The sequence below is a fragment of the Schistocerca piceifrons genome, chromosome 2, assembly GCF_021461385.2.
Source record: "Schistocerca piceifrons isolate TAMUIC-IGC-003096 chromosome 2, iqSchPice1.1, whole genome shotgun sequence".
NCBI lineage: Eukaryota > Metazoa > Arthropoda > Insecta > Orthoptera > Acrididae > Schistocerca > Schistocerca piceifrons.
Genome location: NC_060139.1, coordinates 85,523,878 through 85,541,510, shown reverse-complemented (window position 1 = coordinate 85,541,510; position 17,633 = coordinate 85,523,878).

Here is a 17,633-nt window from a genome sequence, read left to right as displayed (position 1 = left end):
GGTCGCCGAAGTGGCGTCAACTCGAAAGACTGGTGAACGGTCTACCTGACGGGAGGCCCTAGCCACACGACATTTCATTTCAGAGGACGGACAAGCGTAGTGTAGGCAGTCTCCTTAATAGGTCTGTTACATTTTCTATGTGTCCTGCCAATAAAACACAGCCTTCCCCATCACATTTTCTATGTGTTCCTTCCAATTTAAGTTGTTCGTAATTGTAATACCTAGGTGTTTAGTTGAATTTACGGCTTTTAGATTAAACTGACTTATCGTGTAACTGAAGTTTAACGAGTTCCTTTTAGTACTCATGTGGATGACCTCACACTTTTCGTTATTTAAGGTCAACTGCCGCTTTTCGCACCACTCAGATATTTTCTTCGAAATCGTTTTGTAGCTTGTTTTGATCGTCTGATGACTATATTAGTCGATAAACGACAGCGTCATCTGCAAACAACCGAAGACGGCTTCTCTGATTGTCTCCCAAATCGTTTATATAGATAAGGAACAGCAAAGGGCCTATAACACTACCTTGGGGAACGCCTGAAATCACTTCTGTTTTACTCGATGACTTTCCGCCAATTACTACGAACTGTGACCTCTCTGACAGGAAATCGCAAATCCAGTCACATAACTGAGACGATATTCCATAAACACGCAATTTCACTACGAGCCGCTTCTGTGGTACAGTGTCACAAGCCTACCGGAAATCCAGGAATACGGAATCGATCTGAAATCCCTTGTCAGTAGCACTCAGCACTTCATGTGAATAAAGAGCTAGTTGAGTTTCAAAGGAATGATGTTTTCTAAACCCATGTTGACTGTGTGTCAATAGTCCGTTGCCTTCGGGGCAATTCATAATGTTCGAACACAATATATGTTCTAAAATCCTACTGCATATCGACGTTAACGATTTGGGCCTGTAATTTAGTGGATTAACCCTACTACCTTTCTTGAATATTGGTGTGACCTGTGCAAATTTCCAATCTTTAGGTACGTATCTTTCGTCGAGCGTACGGTTGTGTATGACTGTTAAGTACTGAGCTAATGCATCAGCGTACTCCGAAAGGAACCTAATTGGTATACAGTCTGGACCAGAAGACTTGCTTTCATTAAATGATTTGGTTTGCTTCACTACTCCGAGGATATTTACTTCTACGTTACTTATGTTGGCAGCTCTTTTCGATTCGAATTCTGGAATATTTTCTTCGTCTTCTTTTGTGAAGACATTTCGGAAGGCTGTGTTTAGTAAATCTGCTTTGGCAGCACTGTCTTCGATAGTATCTCCATTGTTATCCCCCAGAGAAGGCATTGTTTGTTTCTTGCCGCTAACATACTTCACATACGACCAGAATCTCTTTGGATTTTCTGCCAGGTTTCGAGACAAAGTTTCGTTGTGGAAACTGTTATAGGCGTCTCACATTGAACTCCGTGCTAAGTGTCGAGCTTCTGTAAGGGATCGCCATTCTTGAGGATTTTGTGTCTGTTTAAATTTGGCATGTTTGCTTCATTGTTTCTGCAACAGTGCTCTAACCCGTTTTGTGTACCAAGGAGGATCAGTTCCGTCGTTTGTTAGTTTATTTGGTATAAACCTCTCAATTGCTGCAGGTACTATTTCTTTGAATTTAAGCCACAACTGCTCTACACTTATATTATTAATTTGGAATGAGTGGAGATTGTCTCTCAGGAAGGCGTCAAGTGAATTTTTATCTACTATTTTGAATAATCAAGGATCAAGGTTAGAACAATTTTTCGATTTGAAACTAGCTGTTGCTGAATTTATGAAGGAAAGAGCAGTGGAGGAACAAAAGTTAGACTGTCCGAAATGGGTTCAGACTTTGCATTCTAAGTGGATATGACCGCAGACTGCCCGCAGTACGACATTCCAAAGTAACGAAGAAGTTCTTTCTAATTTGATGTGAATGCATTTGAAAAGAAAATCACATTGTATAAGGGACACATTCAGACATGCACAGTCCACTTCCCGAAGTGGCTTCGAAGTAAACAATCACTGCCGTTAAAGGAAACTCGAGGACTGAAGAATTCATTGTGGAATTGAAAGAATTACAACGATAATTTTCTAAAGGTTTTGAGGATACTATCAATCTTAAAACTGTTTTTGGAGCTGTTTCAGAGACTGTTTATCAGTTGGGTTGAAAGCGCTCCTGCACATGTGCAGACGTAACTGAGTGACTTGCAGGGGAATTCCCGTTTTAATTACAAATCATTTTACTTCAAAACAGTCCCGGACGTATACTTTGCTTCCCTATTCTAAAGTTCCTACGTCTCCATAATCAGGTTGCAAAAGTACTACAATAAATCGATCGACATATGTGTGTGAAAGACCATTTTTTCGATTATGAAACTAAATAAGTCACGATTACGTGGCAACTTGAGTGCGAAAGTCTGTGAAATTCTGAATGGTGGGCTCCATGTGGTTCCCAAGTTGAGCAGCGACCGTAAACCATAAAATTACCAAATAAGCAGCAACCAGTCGCAAAATCATGTTTTCTTTATTTACCTTTGCAAATCAATTCATCCTATCGAGCCTGTGTTAATTTTGCCATGTATGAAGTGTGCTAGCAATTTATTTCTGCATTTGGTCTTGTTTCTTTAATACGTTAGTTTCGTTCTTGTCCGTAATTTTCTTATCTCAACTTAGTTTACTTTACATGTGCATTCAGCAATGTGGCGCCATCTGCCGAAAGAAATTCGATCTTCCTGGATATCATTAACTGTACGCTATATGGATGCCAACACCGATTTACGTTTTGGCATTATGATTAACTTTTGCTCTTAGATAATATTACAAATAATTTTAAAATTTTTTAAAAAGTTTTAAAATTTTTTTTGTATGGTATGCTTCTCACCTATGTTTGTTCGTTTTTTACTAATAGGTACAATCGATTTTTGGCGTATATAACTGTACTATGTGGTTGACAAAATCTTTGCCAATACATCCATTTTCTGTAAATATTTCAGTATTTTGTCATTATATTTTACCTCACTTTGCATGTCATTTCTTCTTCTCAATTTTATTTTAGCTGTATCTTTTCGCATTGAGGGCGGGTTTGCTTTGCAGCGCCCCTTTATTGTTTCTCTCTGTCATAGTCAATTCTCGATGTATCTATTTATGTTTGGCCTCTTCTTAAGACAGTGTTACTACTCAGGGCATATATTCGTTGAAACGTAAATTTGTATGTGCATTTTAAATGGTTTAATGCGTCTATATACATTTAATTGGTTTTACGTTGCTTTATGTACATTTATTCATTTGGTCACTGTAATTAATTATTTTTATTTTTATTCTTGTATTTGTAGCACCGATGATGGCTGTTAATCAGTTGAAATCGATTTACAAAAGTAAACAAAGAAAACATGATTTTGCGACTGGTTGCTGCTTATTTGGTAATCTGTGAAATGGTCTGCATCTGCCTGTACACCGACAGTTTGTGCCAGATAAAAATTATGTCTTCAGCACACCAAAAGTAAATGATACTGAAAATTTGTTTTTTGATCTGTGTTGCTGAGAAATGCGAAATATAAAACCAAATCGTATGCAGTACGATTGCACTGGCATTTAGATGCGGCGCCTTCGCAGTTCCCCCTCTCCACCCTCCTCGTTCTCAGATAGCGTTGCGTGGCGGTGTGATAAATGTGTAGCTAAGCTCAGCATTGTGGGCACTTATTTCGGCGCCCGAGCCGAAATCTTGGCCGTCCCTGTACTACAGTACTGTTTTAATGTGGATGGTGACTGTAGTAAGGAGGCTTGTTTATTCATTAACCCGAGAACGCTTCAGAGATATTCTCTTCCTGTCGAACAAGCACGGCTTCTCTTCGAAGTTACTAGAACGTGGCAGGACCGACGTGATATTCATGCTGCCTTCTCGCGTTATTTGACGAGCACCCATCTCATAGGTTTACGATAGCCACCCCGCGAGTGAGTGTTTCGACTTTACCGCCGAATCTTGGCAGTGTCGTCCCAGTGAAGAACTTTACGGGCAATCACTGCTGTAGGCCGTACCACACCAGTCTGGGTCGCGTTTTAATGCCTGGATGCGCCCGCCCCACGCCGCCGCTAATGACAAGTATTTCGCGCTGCTGCCGAGAGGTGCCTCTTTTATGGGGGCCATGAAAACCCCACGTTGTATTCGTAAAGGCAGAAATTCGCAAAGCAAGTAACGTTGCAACTCGGTGTAATTTCATATTCATTGCGCCCTACATTAACCCTGTCCTGAGAAGTTCGTATTATCAATATCTAAGACGACTAATGTCGATGGTTGTCTTTCATTGTGACAAGAAAAGAAAAAGGTAAATATGTTAACTCTGCTTTATGGGGAACGTCAGTGTTTGTTTCACTCTCTAGAGTTTCAGTTGTATGCAGTATAAGGGCAGAAATATTTTTTTGAAAATTTTACGTGGCTTTGGGCCTAGGAAAAGAAATAAAAATCATCAGTTGTAAGAAAAACTGCAATTCCAATCAATAGCTCTAGATATTCCGCAAAATTCTCTGTCCTGGAATAAGTGTTATAAATTTACAATGAAACAGTATCATCACTAACTGTTCACAAGGAATGAGCTGCGTTTCTTGAGTAATTGTCGTGTGTGCAATATTTATGGTATCTCGTGTGTACTCTACCCTAACTCATACTAGATGCTACATCGAACAAAGATGATTGAAGTATTGTCCCTTACCTGCCCATCATTCATGTGGAATTATATTTGTTGACTGTTTTACGAAAAATCAGATGTTGATTCATCAGAACGTATCAGAGAATAGTTCATCCGTCAAATGTGGAGTAATCTGCTTGGCATACTGCATCTGTTTCCGTACATACATACATTTCAATCCATAAAATAAATGTGGTCCACACTCGTCCATCTGAAGGCAAGTCCTATTAACTGTCATACAGTGTATCAACAGTTCCTCTGAGATTCTCGGACAGACGACTTCGATACTCACTGAATGAGTTTTTTGTATGTATTCAGTTTCTTCATCTCTTGTTTTAAGCCACTGAGTATGATGCTTCGCATTTACATCTCGGGTGAACCTGGTGAGGGTGACCCATAGTTAAGACTCTGCCCCTCATTCGGGAGGAGCAAGATTCATATTTCCATCCAGATATCCATTTTAGATTCGACGTTACTTCGTTACACATGTCTCATCAGAACTTGCTTTCCGCCTCTAGTGACTTCTCTTCATTCTTGCCTTACGTCAGATGTGTCCATGTAGTTAGTGTAGCACATTTATGTTTATGGAGCGTGTTATGAATTTTACCTTATTATGCTCAGAATATGTATCTGACCTGGAGATAGTATATCACAGCATAAACCGGTACGAGAATTACGTTCAACTTAGTAACTATAAATAAAAACGGTTCACTGCAGATTGACTGACCTTGCTGTCATAGTTATTTTCAATCTACATCAAAACTCTAAGATTTAATATATTAATTTTTATACTACATCTGTTAAAAACAACGTGTTGATTAAAAAAATCTCTCTACTAAAATGTCTAACACATTTAAAATTATTTCATAAAGTATTACGTTACATGCTGTTGGTGATAAAATGTCCTCACTTGTTGTGTCATATTTCTCTCCAAGCGTCTTCAGTGTTTGACCTTTAGATCCATTTACTGTGCTTTTCTTCTTCAGGACACCACCGGTGTCCAGCGTTGGATGAAAATTGTCGAAAGACAATATCACATTCACTTACAAAAGACTATTTTCCGGTGCTTTTCCGAAGAAGTGGAGTTACTCGCACTCTCATAAATAGCGCCTTCAGAAGAAGAGGAGATAATAATAATAATAATAAACCACACAAGAGCAACGAGAAATTTCCTGTACATTCTGTAAGAATCGACAGAATTATTGGGAATTATGTAGTAAGGACGCCATTTTTTCAGGTAACACATGATTAAAGACTACTTTAGATGTGCAACACACATGCCTGACTTCTTCCACACTGCAGGAGGATATGATGTGAATTTTAGTTGCGGCTAAGTTTATATCGGCGAAACTGGAAGAGTAGTAAAGAATGAGTTAAAGAGCACGAACGCCACATACTTTTAACAAAAGAATAAAATCAGCAGTAGCGGGTTGCCGACAGTAACGTGACCCGGTTATGGATTTTAAGAACTTACGCGTGATAGCCACAAAAATGAAAGTACGTGAAGCAGTCAAAGAACATTTGTGTAAATAACATTTCAATAGAAGTCACGTCTACACGCTGCCTTCTTCGTGGTTACCCGCTACGACAAAAGTGAACACCCAGCCAAGATGATCGAGGAACTTACGTAACTACCAAGAAACAACTGGGGAGGCACAACAGCAACAATATTGTACATCTCCCGTGTAATTCAGTACCAGCTATCACTAATCACTCAATGACGATGGTCCACCAAAAGCACCCCGAAGACGTTTACTCAGTAAATCCACTTATCCGTTAATGCGCGGGAAAATAGCCTTTCATAAGTTAACGCGACACTGTCTTTCAACAGGTTTTAGCCAACAATACCAGAGCAATCCTGAAACAGATCAAAGTTAAGTGACGGAACCGTCGGACACTAGACGCTTGAGGAGAATTATGACGCGGCATAGTGACTCGGAATACTATATCGTCAATGACGGCTTATACGAATGTGTCCAGACTCATATTACAAGGCGTTTGAGAAAAATAATGAGAATGACAACACTGGGAGCGATCTGGCAACGCTATGTTGTTCTCCTCGTGTAGACCGGGGTGTTCATCGCTTCCAGGAGCTCAGTCCGAGTTTCAACTCCGTATAGCAATCACGTAATTTTGAGAGCGCAATCAGTAAGGCTGTATTTTTGTTGTATGTCACGAAAATGGAACAGTGAAATTTATAGCAACGTTATACCATCAATTTTTATGTTAAATTTGGGGAATTCGTGACTATGATGTTTCAAAAGTTGAAACAGCACTATGAGGAACATTCATTACCAAGAGTACAAGGCTTTGGCTGATACAAATAATTTTTGGAAGGCCGAGAATTTGCTCGCTATGAAGGTCGTCAACTTCAAAAGCAGACGAAAACGTCGGAAGTGTGGGTGCTCGTGTGAAACTGTTCCTCCAAGGCAATCTGTCAACCTAATGTTTTGAAAGGTGCAGGTGAAGGGTGAATTTAGTGAGATCGGACATTGCAGACAGTTGGATTCTGCATCATAACAACGCTGCCTGTCATATGGCCACTTCCACTAGGGAACGTTTTACCTGGAAAGGCATTCCTGTTGTTCCATAGCCCCCTGTTCACTTGATATGAGTCCCTAAGACTCTCTTCTTTTCCATAAATTGAAAAATATCTTAAAAGGACGTCATTTTGGATTCTCGAGTACGTTCAAAAGAATGTGGCTGCCAAGTCAAAGGCCGTACCAGTTGAAGCCTTTCAGCGCTGCTACCAAGACTGGGAACAATGACTCCACTGGTGTACAGCTGGCGAAGGGAACTACTTTGAAGGGGACAATATTGTTGTTTGAAAAAAAAAAATGTATGTAAGAATTCAGTCTCATTACTTTTCTAGCACACCTTGTACATATTATGTTAAAGACTTAAAGATCACTGTCTTAAATTTTTCTAAGCGCCTTTACCCACTGTACGTAGACATCAGAAACGTAAATGCATTGCTGAAAATTAATACCTGCTTAAAAACGATCACAGAATCGAATTATCATAGAACCAAACAATCGAATCACAGATACATGAAACTGCTCGCCGTTAATTTCGAAATGAAAAACTCTACATCGTTTGCTCTCATTTATCCTATGGCTGTTTGAATAAATGCATTTAATGTAGGAAAACATAGTAATTACTTAGCAACACAAACAAATTTTACGGATGGCTCAATTATGTACAGTAAATGTTTTATTCTGAAATATTTTATCTCGTTGCTTCAGTTAATGAGTTTGCTTCTGCTTTTTTTCGACAGTTGTTTACTTTAGCGTTGGCACTGTTTCTCGTCAGAGTTAACTGCCTCTTTAACGTATATTACACCTTCTCACTTTCTCGCCGGAACTGAATAAACACGTTACACAGGAGAAAAGGCACAGACGCATGCTTCAGGGAAAGAAAAGGTGCTGCTTGGTATTCAAATGGTAGTACAATCTCTGCCTAGAATTCCAGAAAGAGTCCGCTGTAAAATACACAGATGCTGACCGAGCTGCCCACTCAGAATAGTACCGGAGTGAGTTGCCGTTTAGTGCTTTTTTCATGTATAGACGCGGGTGAAAGGCTCTTCCCATGATGCGAATACTTTCGGCATCTTGTATGTCTGCATCAGTTGTGGTGCACCCTCTGGGACTCAAAAGTTGTTCACACAGTTCATTTCAGTATCAGTAAACAAAATTCTCTACCAAATGCTTAACTCAGCCAGAAACCATCACCACCCTTAAAGAGTTGTTGCCTAGTAAGGTAGCCACCAAGTCTTAGGTCAAAACAGGATCAATTTTACAATCAGAATGACAACGAAAGGTCTAGAATAGGTAGTTTCTCTACTCATAATTTAGACATTAAAAACCTTGACTTTTTTTCACCTTTTCGTTCATGAAGAGTTAAACTTTGTCCAATCGATTGCCCAGTTCATTCTTAAATACCAATGACGGCATGTTTAAACATCTCTTGGGCACCATGCCTTACATTTCTTACTAACAGAAGTAAGTTCAGTAAACCGGATTGCGATCATAATGAACATTTGCTTATTATGTTGTGTAGATCGTTTAAAACATTTACATTTCTTATGACGATTCGGCTACTGTCACCATCAGGTCAAAACTTGGAGCTCGAAAAACAAAGTTAAGTGTGATTTGCAGCATAACCTGTGCCTTAACGTAGTGTCAACCTTAGTTGACAGGTGCTTCTCATATTTAACTTCGATTTACGAATTCTAATGTTTGATCTGGCTGCAGCGGGCAGATTCTAATAAGGTGTCTAAGGATGTTATGGTCCTCATAGTGTTACGATCCATTTTTTTACTGTGGGGTTAGTAAACGTAAATTTCGTTAGACGGGAGTGAAATGCGCTGCAGGAAGTTTTGGGTTATGGCTCAAACCTAGATTACTGAAAAACCGCAATTTTACCAAATTTAAAACTCCAACTTAAATTATGATCAATTTTTACAGATAACCAACATCCCAGTTGACAAATGAGTACAGATATTTTGAAAGTATCTACCCAAAACGGCTGATTTAAAATTTCTCAAAAATGGCATGGATAACTGACACCATCAGGTACCTTAAGCCATAATATGTTAAGTGATTCAGGCGGCTTTGTTATGAAAATCCATGACTGACGGACAGAAAACGTTTATAGGATGTTATACGACTCAGAGACATTTCAGAGTGCCGGCCGGTGTGGCCGAGCGGTTCTAGGCGCTACAGTCCAGAGCCGCGCGACCGCTATGGTCGCAGGTTCGAATCCTGCCTCGGGCATGGATGTGTGTGATGGCCTTAATTAGGTTTAAGTAGTTCTAAGTTCTAAGGGACTGATGACCATAGCAGTTAAGTCCCATAGTGCTCAGAGCCATTTGAACCATTTGAACTTCTCAGAGTTGTACTAATATTTTATTTATCAACATCTGGTCTCGGTACGGGATAAATCCTGTGCCATCTTGGCACTGGATAGAGAGGTTGGCAGTAATTCCGTCTCCTGGACTCGTGATGTGGCAGGTGAAGCAGGTTGTTTATCAGAAAGTGGCAAGGAGTAAGGACGGAGTTAGTTACGGAGCGGTGACCGGGAAGTGCTGGTTGAGCGTAGCTATAGGAACAGCGAATCTCCTTTGATAACATTTGTCACTTCTGCGTATTAATAATAGTCTGTTCCAGGTTCCGGTTAATCACGCATTTACGTCTGAAGTTGCCTTGTATTAAAGATTTCCTTCTGGGAAGCAGTGTAGCATGACACAGTCCGTGTTTTGAGTTATGGCTTTAATGATTTATAATTATTAGTAATTAAGTTTCATAGTAAGCTGCAGCTAAAGATTACTGGCCAGTTTTCTGCATGGAATATAAGGGTAATTATGCTGTCTGTTAGTACCAAGTTGTTGGTGTAACAGAATGAACATTTTGGGGAAGCCATGTTAGTGACAAATTGCTCATTGTTTCTATATTGATACCATTGAGATCAGTGATTATAATCTTGAGCTCCGATACTCACATAACCTTATTTGTTTCAGAAAATTAGTTACACCCATGTGATGTCGTACTATGTGCGGAATCGTAGAGAAATTTAGTTGTCTCTGGTGGCTGTACTCCGACCGCGAGTCTGTACAACTAATTGTCACACTAAAGTATTGCTGGTTAATATAGCTGCGTTGAACGCTGTATTTAAGCACATTTATTTATTTCTGGTTGAGCCAGACGCTCTTGTGCAGTAACGATTTGTTCTGCAGCTTTTAATAAAGCTAACATTATTTTCTCTTAACAGAAATCAGACTTAAAAATTTCTTTAAGCTTGGAAGGCACGTTTTTCCTTAGACTTCATGAAACTGATTGTTATGTAGAAATCTATGTCAATGTTAAATCTGGGAATTATTGTAATAAATGCTTTGTTGAAGCTGTAACCCCAAACTCAGTGAATCGCTCCACGCATTATCCTAACGGACCAGTTATACCACTAATCTACAACGAAATTTGAGAAGTGAAATTGTGTTCATTTTTGTCTGATTGTTGGTGGGTTTATCCGGAAAACGATCAAGCGTTAATTACTAAAACCCTGCTGTAGCTACAATCTGTTTGTGAAGTTGATGTCATTCAGGACACTTTAGACGACCTTAGCGAATTATGACTCATCCATCGTCAATTACTGATTTGTTCGCTTTTGAACCACATATACGCATTTACTCTGAAAGCCACCAACTTTTTTGTGAAGCAGTATTCATTATGCATCAGCGCCATTTTTGTTAACTTCCTTTTCCAGTGGCTGGTAAAGGGAAGACTGTCGGTGTTCCTCTATATGAGCAACAATACCTTAAGTTTTAGCGTCGTGGTCATCTTGCGAGATATATGTTGCATCAATTATTGTACGTTTTGATTCATTTTGGAACGAGTACTCTCGGGATTTTGTAACTAAAACACTTCTTGATTTACGTCTTTCCTGTATCGTCATCCACTGCAGTGTGCTGAGCATGTCTGTGACGCGGTAATACAAACTCAACGCAGCCCTAAGAAACATTGCTGCTATTCTTCGAATCTTTGCTACATCTTCGGTTAATCCATAATGCTGTAGGAAAGTACTTGTAATATATAACATGTATAAGATCAAGAGCGAACAATGCAAATGAAAGAAGAAAAAAGAAATGTTTGGAATAAAATGGGATACTGTCTTTCTCCTCTAGTGTTCAACCTGTGCATCGAATAAGCAATCGCGGACATAAAATAAAAGTTGAGGAGTGAGAGTAAACTTCAAGGTGAAAGGGTATCAATGATATACATATTTAGTATGTACAAATGAGGGCATGTTGGAAATATCAATGCCGTACAACATACAGTATCTACAGATCGTGTTGCAAGTGACACTTTGGAAAGCTAAAATGCACATACCAGTCTTTCGGTACTGTCTGTATCTTTCGCAGTTCCTTCAGATCTCCTTTTTGGACACATCATTGTCACGTTCTGGATGGTATGTGTGTTAAAGATATTCCCAACTTGTGACGCCAGAGTTTAAATCTCCCATGATTTATCCTAATTCATTTTTTGGTAAACTGAAGCTAGATGGAGTTCTGCGTAGGTTTTTGACTAAACCTGTGTGGTCCAAATTTGAAGAGGTCCTTCATGCCAGGTCTGATCAGCATCGACGCTTGCTCTTGTTAGTTTCTCACCATGCTTCCATGATTGGGGATTATGATTTGGAACCATAAGGAAGAGTAGAAGAAATTTTTCTTTCTTGGAAGTAAAAGTAAGCTCCATGGACGAAGTATGGAAGATACAAGAACGAGGCTAGAACAAGCTATGAGGGCATTTCTCGCTATAAATGTCTGCTAGTATCAAATGTTGCCATTAACGTGAGCAATAAATTTGTGGGAATGTCCGTTTGGAGTTTAGTATTGTATGGCTGTACTTCATGAATGGAAAAACTATACAAAATCAGAACGTTTGATTTGATGAATTAAGTTGAAAATTTGAAAGAAATGAAAAGCTATTCCGCATATTCGGCGGAAAAGGAAAGTGTGGAAAATATTAACAAAAAGTACGGACGGAATGCTAAGATATGTAGTAAGAAATCAGAAAGTAACTGCCAAGCTACAAGAGGAAACTATAAAATGGCAAATAAATAACCAAAGACGTTAGGCGTATGAACTACTCTAAAATGAAGACGAGAGTACAGGACAGGAAGTTATGGCGGCCGCATCAGACAAGTAAAAGAATATAAAAAAAGTTTTATTTCGTAATGGCCACGATCGACAAAGAATCATCAAGAACTGGTGGAACAATAGTTTCATTGATAAGCCATATCGTACTAGAATGCACCTTCTTCGGAGTCTTTCAATAAACATGAGAGTTGCTTTTGCCTTCCCCACGGGCAATTTAATATACATTAAGGAAAGAGGAGATTAGTGTTTAACGTCCCGTCGACAACGAGGTCATTAGAGACGGAGCGCAAGCTCGGGTGAGGGAAGGATGGGGAAGAAAATCGGCCGTGCCCTTTCAAAGGAACCGGCCCGGCATTTGCCTGAAGCGATTTAGGGAAATCACGGAATACCTAAATCAGGATGGCCGGAGACGGGATTGAACCGTCGTCCTCCCGAATGCGAGTCCAGTGTGCTAACCACTGCGCCACCTCGCTCGGTTAATATACATTAAGGTGTAGTCCTTACGTACCTCCTAGTACTGTATCTGTCCTTCTCCTGCCAGGCATATTCCATCAACTCCACATGGCATGGACTCAACAAGTCGGAAGTTCCCTGCAGAAATACTACGCCATGCTGCATCTATAGCCGTCCACAATCACGAAAGTGTAGTCGCTGCAGGATTCTGTGCGCGAACTGACCTCTCGGTTATGTCCTATTAATGCTTTATCGGATTCATGTCGAGCGATCTGGATGGCTAAAACATTCGTTTGAGGTGTCCAGATTGTTCAACAAATCAGTCGCGAACAATTGTGGCCCGGACACATGGCACATTTTCATCCATAAAAATTCCATCATTGCTTTTTTTTTTTTTTTTTTAGTCATCAGTCTACTGACTGGTTTGATGCGGCCCGCCACGAATTCCTTTCCTCTGCTAACCTCTTCATCTCAGAGTAGCACTTGCAACCTACATCCTCAATTATTTGCTTGACGTATTCCAATCTCTGTCTTCCTCTACAGTTTTTGCCCTCTACAGCTCCCTCTAGTACCATGGAAGTCATTCCCTCATGTCTTAGTAGATGTCCTATCATCCTGTCCCTTCTCCTTATCAGTGTTTTCTACATATTCCTTTCCTCTCCGATTCTGCGTAGAACCTCCTCATTCCTTACCTTATCAGTCCACCTAATTTTCAACACTCGTCTATAGCACCAGATCTCAAATGCTTCGATTCTCTTCTGTTCCGGTTTTCCCACAGTCCATGTTTCATTACCATACAATGCCGTACTCCAGACGTACATCCTCAGAAATTTCTTCCTCAAATTAAGGCCGGTATTTGATATTAGTAGACTTCTCTTGGCCAGAAATGCCTTTTTTGCCATAGTGAGTCTGCTTTTGATGTCCTCCTTGCTCCGTCCGTCATTGGTTATTTTACTGCCTAGGTAGCAGAATTCCTTAACTTCATTGACTTCGTGACCATCAATCCTGATGTTAAGTTTCTCGCTGTTCTCATTTCTCCTACTTCTCATTACCTTCGTCTTCCTCCTATTTACTCTCAAACCATACTGTGTACTCATTAGACTGTTCATTCCGTTCAGCAGATCATTTAATTCTTCTTCACTTTCACTCAGGATAGTAATGTCATCAGCGGATCGTATCATTGAGATCCTTTCACCTTGTATTTTAATTCCACTCCTGAATCTTTCTTTTATGTCCATCATTGCTTCCTCGATGTACAGATTGAAGAGTAGGGGCGAAAGGCTACAGCCTTGTCTTACACCCTTCTTAATACGAGCACTTCGTTCTTGATCGTCCACTCTTATTATTCCCTCTTGGTTGTTGTACATATTGTATATGACCCGTCACTCCCTATAGCTTACCCCTACTTTTTCCAGAATCTCGAACAGCTTACACCATTTTATATTGTCGAACGCTTTTTCCAGGTCGACAAATCCTATGAAAGTGTCTTGATTTTTCTTTAGCCTTGCTTCCATTATTAGCCGTAACGTCAGAATTGCCTCTCTCGTCCCTTCACTTTTCCTAAAGCCAAACTGATCGTCACCTAGCGCATTCCCAATTTTCTTTTCCATTCTTCTGTATATTATTCTTGTAAGCAGCTTCGATGCATGAGCTGTTAAGCTGATTGTGCGATAATTCTCGCACTTGTCAGCTCTTGCCGTCTTCGGAATTGTGTGGATAATGCTTTTCCGAAAGTCAGATGGTATATCGCCAGACTCATATATTCTACACACCGACGTGAATAGTCGTTTGTTGCCACTTCCCCCAGCGATTTTAGAAATTCTGGTGGAATGTTATCTATCCCTTCTGCCTTATTTGACCGTAAGTCCTCCAAAGCTCATTTAAATTCCGATTCTAATACTGGATCCCCTATCTCTTCTAAATCAACTCGTGTTTCTTCTTCTATCACATGAGACAAATCTTCACCCTCATAGAGGCTTTCAATGTATTCTTTCCACCTATTTGCTCTCTCCTCTGCATTTAACAGTGGAATTCCCGTTGCACTCTTAATGTTACCACCGTTGCTTTTAATGTCACCAAAGGTTGTTTTGACTTTCCTGTATGCTGAGTCTGTCCTTCCGACAATCATATCTTTTTCGACGTCTTCACATTTTTCCTGCAGCCATTTCGTTTTAGCTTCCCTGCACTTCCTATTTATTTCATTCCTCAGCGACTTGTATTTCTGTATACCTGATTTTTCCGGAACATGTTTGTACTTCCTCCAATCAACTGAAGTATTTCTTCTGTTACCCATGGTTTCTTCGCAGCTACCTTCTTTGCACCTATGTTTTCTTTCCCAACTTCTGTGATGGCCCTTTTTAGAGATGTCCATTCCTCTTCAACTGTACTGCCTACTGCGCTATTCCTTATTGCTGTATCTACAGTGTTAGAGAACTTCAAACGTATCTCGTCATTCCTTAGTACTTCCGTATCCAACTTCTTTGCGTATTGATTCTTCCTGACTAATGTCTTGAACTTCAGCCTACTCTTCATCACTACTATATTGTGATCTGAGTCTGTATCTGCTCCTGGGTACGCCTTACAATCGAATATCTGCTTTCGGAATCTCTGTCTGACCATGATGTAATCTAATTGAAATCTTCCCGTATCTCCCGGCCTTTTCCAAGTATACCTCCTCCTCTTGTGATTCTTGAACAGGGTATTCGCTATTACTAGCTGAAACTTGTTACAGAACTCAATTAGTCTTTCTCCTCTTTCATTCCTTGTCCCAAGCCCATATTCTCCTGTAACCTTTTCTTCTACTCCTTCCCCTACAACTGCATTCCAGTCGCCCATGACTATTAGATTTTCGCCCCCCTTTACATACTACATTACCCTTTTAATATGCTCATACACTTTCTCTATCTGTTCATCTTCAGCTTGCGACGTCGGCATGTATACCTGAACTATCGTTGTCGGTGTTGGTCTGCTGTCGATTCTGATTAGAACAACCCGGTCACTGAACTGTTCACAGTAACACACCCTCTACCCAACCTTCCTATTCATAACGAATCCTACACCTGTTATACCATTTTCTGCTGCTGTTGATATTACCCGATACTCATCTGACCAGAAATCCTTGTCTTCCTTCCACTTCACTTCACTGACCCCTACTATATCTAGATTGAGCCTTTGCATTTCCCTTTTCAGATTTTCTAGTTTCCCTACCACGTTCAAGCTTCTGACTTTCCACGCCGCGACTCGTAGAACGTTATCCTTTCGTTGATTATTCAATCTTTTTCTCATGGTAACCTCCCCCTTGGCAGTCCCCTCCCGGAGATCCGAATGGGGGACTATTCCGGAATCTTTTGCCAATGGAGAGATCATCATGACACTTCTTCAAATACAGGCCACATGTCCTGTGGATACACGTTACGTGTCTTTAATGCAGTGGTTTCCATTGCCTTCTGCATTCTCATGTCGTTGATCATTGCTGATTCTTCCGCCTTTAGGGGCAATTTCCCACCCCTAGGACAAGAGAGTGCCCTGAACCTCTATCCTCTCCTCCGCCCTCTTTGACAAGGCCGTTGGCAGAATGAGGCTGACTTCTTATGCCGGAAGTCTTCGGCCGCCAATGCTGATTATTTATCAAAATTTGGGCAGTGGTGGGGATCGAACCCGAGACCGAAGACGTTTTCATTATGAATCAAAGACGCTACCCCTAGACCACGGGTGCAGTCTCCATCTTTGTTAGGGAACATTAAATCCGCAAATCGCAGCAAATGGTCTACAAGTAGCCGAATATAGCCAAATCCAGTCACTGATCAGTTCAGCTGAACCAGAGGTCCCAGCCCATAACATGTAAACACCGCCCACACTATTATGGAGTCACCAGTAGCTGGCACAGTGCTTTGTTGACGACATGGGCCCATGGGCTCGTGGGGTCTGCACCACACTCGAACTCTACCATCAGCCCTTACCAACTGAAATCGGGAGTCAGCTGACCGGACCACCTTCTTCCGGTCCTCTAGGGTCCAACTGTTATGATCACGAACTGGCAGTTAGCAAAGGCACTCGCGTCCGTCTGCAGATGCCTATCTCACTAACAATAAATTTCAGCACACTGTCCTAACGGATGCGTTCGCGGTACGTCCCATATTGATTTCTGCGGTCACATCACGCAGTGTTGCTTACCTGTTAGCACTGACAACTCTACGCAAACGCCATTCCTCTTAGTCGTTAAGCGAAGGCAGTCGGGCACTGTGTTGTCTGTAGTGAGAGGCAATGCCTGAAATTTGGTATTCTCGTCACGCTCTAGACTTGGTGGATTTCGGAATATTGATCCCTAATGATTCCCGAAATGGAATGTCCCGAGTGTGTAGTTCCAACCACACTGGCCTCCAGAATTAAAGCAATAAAACGCTTCTTTCCCGTCCTGTGTCTAATTCACCGTATAATCATACAAACTGTAAACCAGGCCGGCCGTTGTGGCCGAGCGGTTCTAGACGCTACACTCTGGAACCGCGCGACCGTTACGGTCGAAGGTTCGAATCCTGCCTCGGGAATTGACGTGTGTGATGTCCTTAGGCTTAAATATTTCTAAGTTCTAGGGGACTGATGACCTCAGATGTTGAGTCCCATAGTGCTCAGAGCCATTTGAACCATTTTTTGTAAACCAGACGTGCGTACCATCGTTTTCTGCACGGAAGAAGGCATTCCGGTCAACGGACAACCATGCCAACGATGACGTCAGGGCACCTATGAAACGAGGTAGTGTTTTCTGAATAGCCCCACGTGCACATTTGCTGTGTACACAGTCACAGATGGTGCAGTATGGTACAGAAAAAATGCCTACCAGACTCTCTGCGGTGGAGGGCCTTAG